Source organism: Notolepis coatsorum, assembly GCF_963971535.1.
Source record: "Notolepis coatsorum genome assembly, chromosome: 2".
In the NCBI taxonomy this organism is placed as follows: Eukaryota; Metazoa; Chordata; class Actinopteri; order Aulopiformes; family Paralepididae; genus Notolepis; species Notolepis coatsorum.
The window spans coordinates 211964500-211972667 of NC_140166.1; positions in this window are offsets into that span (position 1 = coordinate 211964500).

An 8168-nucleotide genomic window follows, 5' to 3' on the forward strand; every position below is an offset into this window, starting at 1 on the left:
CCGCTACCTCTGCCAATTGAGATAGTATGACGACTGGCCCAAGCCGCAGGCAATGCCGACTCGGGGAGTCGAGACCGGAGTCTCTTGCATTGGTGACGAGCGCAATCTCCGCTACGCCACCCAGCCGCCTGCTCGGCAAGATTTCTTGAAATAAGTGAGAATATCTAGGGTTCTCTATCCTGATTGGATAAAGTGAGAAGGGACACCAGACCTGCGTCTGTAGCTTTGAACACAAATGAGCCACAGCGGGGCTCCCAAGTGGCGAACCATGTAACACGCTGCGTCGCGAAGCGGCCGACCCGGGTTCGATTCCCGGACCCGGGCGTCCTTTTGCAGAATGTCTTGCCCCCGCTCTGTCTCCCGTTCTTCCTCTCTCTCTCTCTCTCTCTCTCTCTACTGGACTGCCCGGTAGTACAAACAATAAAAATCTACCAAAAACATAATTTTAGAAAAAAAAAAAAATGAGCCACAGCTCTTCAACTTCGTACTCAGACCATCAGAGACTCTCCCCCACTCTTCACATTTAAATCCTGACTCAAAACCCACCTGTTCTCCCAAGCATTCAACCTTCCCTACCCATAACCACCCTCCTCCTTATTATTATTATTATTATTATTATTATTATTATTATTATTATTATTATTATTATTATTATTATTATTATTATTATTATTATTATTATTATTATTATTATTATTATTATTATTATTATTATATTATTATATTATTATATTATTATTATTATTATTATTATTATTATTATTATTATTATTATTATTATTATTATTATTATTATTATTATTATTATTATTATTATTATTATTACTCCAGAACCGTGCGTGAACTCCCGCCTGAATGGCTTGTTGAAGCACGTGTTTTCTGACCTAGGCAGCCCAGAGGATTCGGACTGTGTCGTTGTATTTCACGGTTTGTGTCCGTCCGTAGGCCCATCAGAGAGCCACATGGATGTGCACAAGCAAGTGAGTTTTTCATCATGTGTGACCTTTAATGACCTTCATCTGGCCTGGGATCAGATGTACCACTGTGCCACACGTAGGTAGAAGGACCGAAACGTTGCGTCGGTACAACGCTAAAGCACAAGATGCTGATCTGGTGTCAGTTTTGCAGAGGAAGCCAAAGACTTTCTCTTCAAGTTTTTTCTGAAGTCCTAATCTATACAGTATCACTTACACTTACTACAGTAGATGTGGATTAACGTGACTGATTGTTTTAACAATTAACGAAGCAGCTGACCACTCCACTAATGGTCCTATCTATTATTCAAATGCCCATACCACTGCTCTATCTCTCTCTTCTTCACTCTTTCTCTCCGTCTCTCCCTCTTCTTCACTCTCTCTCTGTCTCTCTCTCCCACTCCTTCACTCTCTCTCCCTCTCCTTCACTCTCTCTCTCTCCCTCTCTCTCCCTCCTTCACTTTCAAAGGCCCATACCGCTGCTCTCTCTCTCTTCTCTTCTTCACTCTCTCTCCATCCCTCTCTCTCTCTCTCTCTCTCTCTCCGTCTCTCTCTTTCCTGACAGTAAGGAGTTGAGTCTGTGTTGAATGCAGTTAAACTTTAGATGAACCTCCTAAGCTCTGATCTCAAGAGGCCTTTGTTTCTCCCCAGGACTGATGTGCACTGCAGCGTACACACACACACAGTACACAATGCCAACACACACAGTACACAATGCCAACACACGCACACACACAGTACACAATGCCAACACACACACACACACAGTACACAATGCCCACACGCACACACACACAGTACACAATGCCCACACGCACACACACACACACACAGTACACAATGCCCACACGCACACACACACACAGTACACAATGCCCACACGCACACACACACAGTACACAATGCCAACACACGCACACACACACAGTACACAATGCCAACACACGCACACACACAGTACACAATGCCAACACGCACACACACACACACAGTACACAATGCCAACACGCACACACACACACAGTACACTACACGCCCAGAGTAGCTTTAGTGACTCCAAGGCTTCTGAAAACCAATTCACAATAAAGAAACGCATGAATAAATATACACAGGAGTCCGTTCGAAAATACTAATTCCTTTTCCTAGGAAGACTATTAATTTGTCTGACGTTTACGCGACAATAGCAAATTACTGCAAAGCACAAACACAGGTCGCGTGTGTGTGAACTTGCGCTCGTGTGTGTGTAGGTGTGTGTGTAGGTGTGTCTGTGCACGTACCGACGGAGGTGGGCATCTCGCCCCACTGCAGCACCACGTCCTTGGTGATGCGTCCGTAGGTGTTGACGTAGACGCCCTCGTCCTCGTAGCAGAGCAGCATCTCCATCCCGTCCGTCTTAGGAAGCACCACGATGGCATGAGGGGTCACCTGACTCTGGATCTGACACACACACGCACGCACACACACACACACACACACACACACAGAGACACACGCACACACACACACAGACAGACAGACAGACAGACAGACACACAGACAGACAGACAGACAGACAGACAGACAGACAGACAGACAGACAGACAGACAGACAGACAGACAGACAGACAGACAGACAGACACACAGACAGACAGACAGACACACAAATCGAAAATTAGCTTATGGCTAAATGCACTGATTACAACCTAATTTGTTTATAAAAGGAGGAACCACACAAATACATATAATCATCATCATCATCATCATCATCATCATCATCATCATCATCATCATCAAACCTTTATTTAACCAGAAAATAAAAACCCATTGAGACCGAGGTCTCTTTTTCAAGGGTGATCTGGCCAAGAAGGCAATCACGAATTATGACGAAAACATACTATAACAAGACACAATACACATACAGTAGACTACCATACTGTACAACCGATATTTTAAATGAAAAGTCCAATTCAGTTTAAAAAAATACAAGCACAATAAGACAATAGCAATCAACCAACATTTTCAATTCACCATCAAAGCAGGAGCAGCAGGCGGAAAGGATTTCTGATATTTTTTGTTTAAAACAATACAAGGAGATCGGAGAGGCCAATTTGAGACATATATATATACACAATATAAATATAAACACAGAAAGTGGATAGATAGATAGATAAATAGATAGATAGATAGATAGATAGATAGATAGATAGATAGATAGATAGATAGATAGATAGATAGATAGATAGATAGATAGATAGATAGATAGATAGATAGATAGATAGATAGATAGATAGATAGATAGATAGATATAGATAGATAAATAGATAGATAGCTCAATGACAATAACACTATGTAACAAACCATCAAATACACTCACAGCACACACATCCACATGCACACACTCACTTTAAATAAACAACTCACTGCAGCACCCACTTTACCCTCTTTAGACACTTTACAGTTTTTCTCAATTGCTTTGGTGCATTTCTCTGATCAGAATTAAAGTTCTCATAACTGTTAGTGCATTTCTCAAAACAATTAGTACAAACTGCAAAACCTAGGTGATAACCTGCAGAAGCGTGTCACTTGCTCAAAATGGATAATTCATTCCTCAAAAGCAAGTATTCATGTCAATGAAAGTGTCACTGTCATCAAAATGAAAAGTCCTGACACCATTGTTTATGAACAAGATAGTCAAATGGCTTTGCCATGTTTTCGTTATGACAGTTCACTCTGTAAGTGTTTTCACTGTTTTCCAATGCAAAAAAAGTCAGATCTTGGTGACACTTTCTGAAAATGCTCAAGACAGCACTATACACTATTTGCACAGCCATTTGAAATCTACAGTTACACATTGCTGTATTTAGTGAGGTAAATGAGTACAAGACACGTATGTTTCACATTTTTACTGCATATGCTCTTTGCAATTTTAATTTGTTCACAGCATTGTGCAAAAGAAAAATACAAACTAATTTACAACAAACATAAGAAACACCCTTTGGCCTTTGGGTAGAGCTGTGCACAACTGTAAACAATATTGCAGTACATATTGGAACTGAATTGGAACATACAACATACACAGTACTGTAAATCATTCATTCACATCCAGACGTTCCTGTCTGTCTGGCTATTGGATTCAGGAATGGGGAGTAGGGATAGGGAGGGAGATATTCCACCAGCATCCTTTCATGTGCTGCAAACCACTGTGTGACCAGAATTGCGTGGTGAAAACGCACATTATCCCATACAAATCAAATCAAATCAAATCAAATTTATTTATAGGGCCCGACAACACACGTTAATGTCCCCATGGGCCGTACAGGTCTTCTTTAAACAAGTCAAGAAGACAACATAACAATAAGTCAAGAACAGAACAAGAACACCATAGGGTCCAAACATTTTTTAGATGAATGCAAATAAATGAAAGAATGCAAGCACTCCCAGACATACCCCACGCGAAGGTAAGGAAAAACTCACTAAAACCTAACAATAGGGAAAAAAAGCTCCACAGGCAATGTGGAGGAGAGAAACCTTAGAAGGGCCGTTCAAGGGGGGATCTCCCTTCTTAGATGTCGGTGATAGTAGTGTTGCAGACGGACAGTTGGTAAGCATGCACTCATGTGTGTGGTGAAACACAGATGAGTGCATGCAATAGCAACTGTACATTTTGAAAAATTAAAGATAGAGCTAATAGCGATAGCAACTGAACATTTTGAAAGATTAAAGATAGAGTTGATAGCGGATCTATTTGAGGCACAGGGGCGGCGCAAGAGGGTCACGTCCTCCCCGTCTTAGTCACGGGACATTCAACACTCCGGTCGTTGCTCAGGGACAGCCGGAGACAGGGGGAAGGGGGGTGGCGCAGAGAGGGTCACGAACTCCCCGACATCATCGCGGGACATCCGGCACTCCGGTCACCACTACGAGACCTCCGAAGACAGGGGGGCACGCAGAGGGGGTCGCAATCTCCCGGCCTTCGTCACGGGACGTCCAACACTCCGGTCAACACTCCAGGACAGCAAGTCATAGGAAGACAGGGAGACGGGACAGGCGTTAGACAGCTCATGAGATTGTAGTAGGCGGACATAGCAATAGATACAAGTGGTAGGCATATATGTGAATGGAGTAGATATATGAAGTAAGCGTATTATGTGAATAGAATAGAAGTACTTAACCCAGCAATGAAACCGCGTTGACTGTTAACAGTCTGTTAATCAGTTGACAGGACCACGGACAGACGGCGGTGAATAACTGATCCAATGGGGGGCCAACAAGAAATAAAGAAATAAAGAAAATGCCTCGGAGGTGCATGTAGAGCAGTCACTACAAGCTTGGCCAAGACCCCGAGGCATCCATCACCTTGGTCAGCGCCAGGAGACGGGTACTCAGAGAGAAGGGGGAGGGAGGGGGGGGGGGGGGGGGGGGGGGGGGGAGAGGGGGGGGGGGGGAAGAGTTAGAGAGTTCCCATGTTTGTGGTGCTGCAAAGGAGCAGACATGTAGTACCCTGTAGTGCCATGTAGTACCCCGTAGTGCCATGTAGTACCCTATAGTACCCCATAGTGCCATGTAGTACCCCGTAGTATCCTGTAGTACCCTGTAGTGCCATGTAGTACCCTGTGGTGCCATGTAGAGCTATGTAAGCCATGTAGTACCCTGTAATGCCATGCAGTACCAAGTAGTACTCTGTGGTACCATGTAGTACCCTGTACCCTAACTAAACTACCCTATAGTAAACTACCCAGTGGTACCATGTAGTACCCTGTACCATAACTAAACTACACAGATTAATCTAAAGGTCAGTCCCCGACCAGGTGAGATCAAGGTAGGTTGAAGGAGAGAGAGAAAAGATGAGTCTTAAGCAGGGATTTAAAAGCTTCGACAGAGCAGGCGCCCCTGATGACGGCAGGTAATTTGTTCCACAGGTAGGGAGCGCGGTAGACAAAGGCTCTGTGGCCGGCGGATTTCTTTTTAACCCTAGGGGTCGATAGAAGCCCCGCATTTTGTGAGCGCAGAGCACGAGCGGGCGAGTATCGGGAGATGAGATCAGATAGATAGAGCGGTGCAAGCCCATTTAAAATTTTGTAGGTGAGGAGTAGCACTTTAAAGTCAGAGCGGGCTTGGACAGGAAGCCAATGTAGGGCGGACAAAACTGGTGTGATGTGATCAAATTTTCTAGTTCTAGTTAGTATCCGTGCAGCCGCATTTTGCACGAGTTGAAGATTTTTGATGCTTGAATTAGGTAAGCCTGAAAAAAGTGCATTACAGTAGTCCAGACGTGATGAGACAAAAGCATGAATCAGGGTTTCAGCATCAGCCAGAGTTAAAATGGGGCGTATTTTTGCGATATTACGAAGATGGAAGAATGCAATTTTGGTGACATTTTTTATATGTGCATTAAATGAGAGGGAGGAATCAAAAATGACTCCGAGGTTTTTTATGGTGGAGCTCTGGGATACATGACAGGTATCAAAGTTGAGGGAGATGTCCTGAAACAGGCCTCTGTGGTTTGGGGGGCCAACAATTAACATCTCAGTTTTATCTGCATTAAGGAGTAGAAAGTTTTGCGACATCCATTTTTTGACGGCAAGCAAGCAGGCCTCAAGGTTTTGTAGTTGGGAGGAATCATTTGGCTTAATAGGTATATATAATTGGGTGTCATCAGCGTAAAAATGAAAGTTTATGCCAAATTTGCGTATGATATCGCCGAGGGGTAGCATGTAAATCGAAAATAGCAAAGGGCCCAGGACAGAGCCTTGTGGGACACCACATTGCACTGGGAGGGTCTCAGATGTTAAATCATTATAGACCACGCAGTGTGTTCTATCAGTTAAATAGGATTTAAACCAAGCTAGTGCGAGACCCCGAATGCCAACATGGTTCTCAAGCCGACCTAGAAGAATCGAGTGATCGATAGTGTCAAAGGCTGCACTGAGATCAAGCAATAAGAGCACAGAGGTGAGGTTTGAGTCAAGAGAGAGCAGTAAGTCATTTGTGACTTTGGTAACCGCCGTTTCGGTGGAGTGTAAGGCTCTAAAGCCAGATTGAAATGATTCATTAAGATTATTGTTTGATAAATGGTCAGTAAGTTGCGTTGCGACGATCCGTTCTAACACTTTGGATAGGAATGGGAGATTGGAGATAGGTCTGTAATTTTTCAAGATTAGAGGGTCGAGGTTCGGTTTTTTAAGTAATGGTTTAATGACGGCTGATTTAAAGGCCAGGGGCACCACGCCAGTAGACAAAGAGGTGTTGAAGATATTGAGTAGGGCAGGGCCTAGAGTTGGGAACAACGTACTTGGTCAGATGGTCGCCATTTAGACCCCTCTCATTCTCAGGGATTATGTCCCTGTAAAGAGTGTCTAAAAAAGTCAGCAGATGTTGTGTGTTGTATGGACCAATGCGGGGCATATGGGTGAGGATGCCGTTTTCTGAGATGGCTGCACACATTGTAATATTCCATCCTTGTTGGCCTGGGACATCAGTGGTTGCTCTCTGTCCAATGCGATTCCTTCCACGCCTTCTACCTTTTGCCAGATTGAAACCCGCCTCATCAACATATATGAATGTGTGCAGCGATTCCCTGGCATCCAGCTCCATTCAGGGGAAAAATTATAAAGAAATGTATAAAATTGGCTTGACAGATTTTGACAACTAGTTCAACATATTTGTATGTAATGACTCAAGCAATGAAATGAGGACTATTAGTTTTATAGGGAATGACTATTCAGCAGTCATAAGTATAGTTCATTTTGACTGACATGACCTAAGCAAATGATAATGTTATAAAACAGCAGAGAATTGTATGAAAGCAATTGATGCATGTCCAAAAGCATTTGCAATTTGTTCGGAGGAATGAGAAACTGCTACTATGATGTGCACAAATTACAAAATGTTGTGGAGGTTGAACTAACAGTTATGAGAACTTTAATTCTGATCAGAGAAATGCACCAAAGCAATTGAGAAAAACTGTAACACACTTTATATTTATTGGTAAAGAGATTTGCACTACAACTCATACCTCATTACACCTTACCCTAAATTGTACCTCATCCCATTTCTGCATTGTACTGTATATTGTATTGTAACTCAGTTACTTTTTCTACTCTGCATTGTATATTGTATATATGTATATCGAACACTTTTGTTTACGTACTTTTGACTTAGTTATATTTTATACTTATTTTATACTTATCTATTTTTATCTAGCACACTCTCAG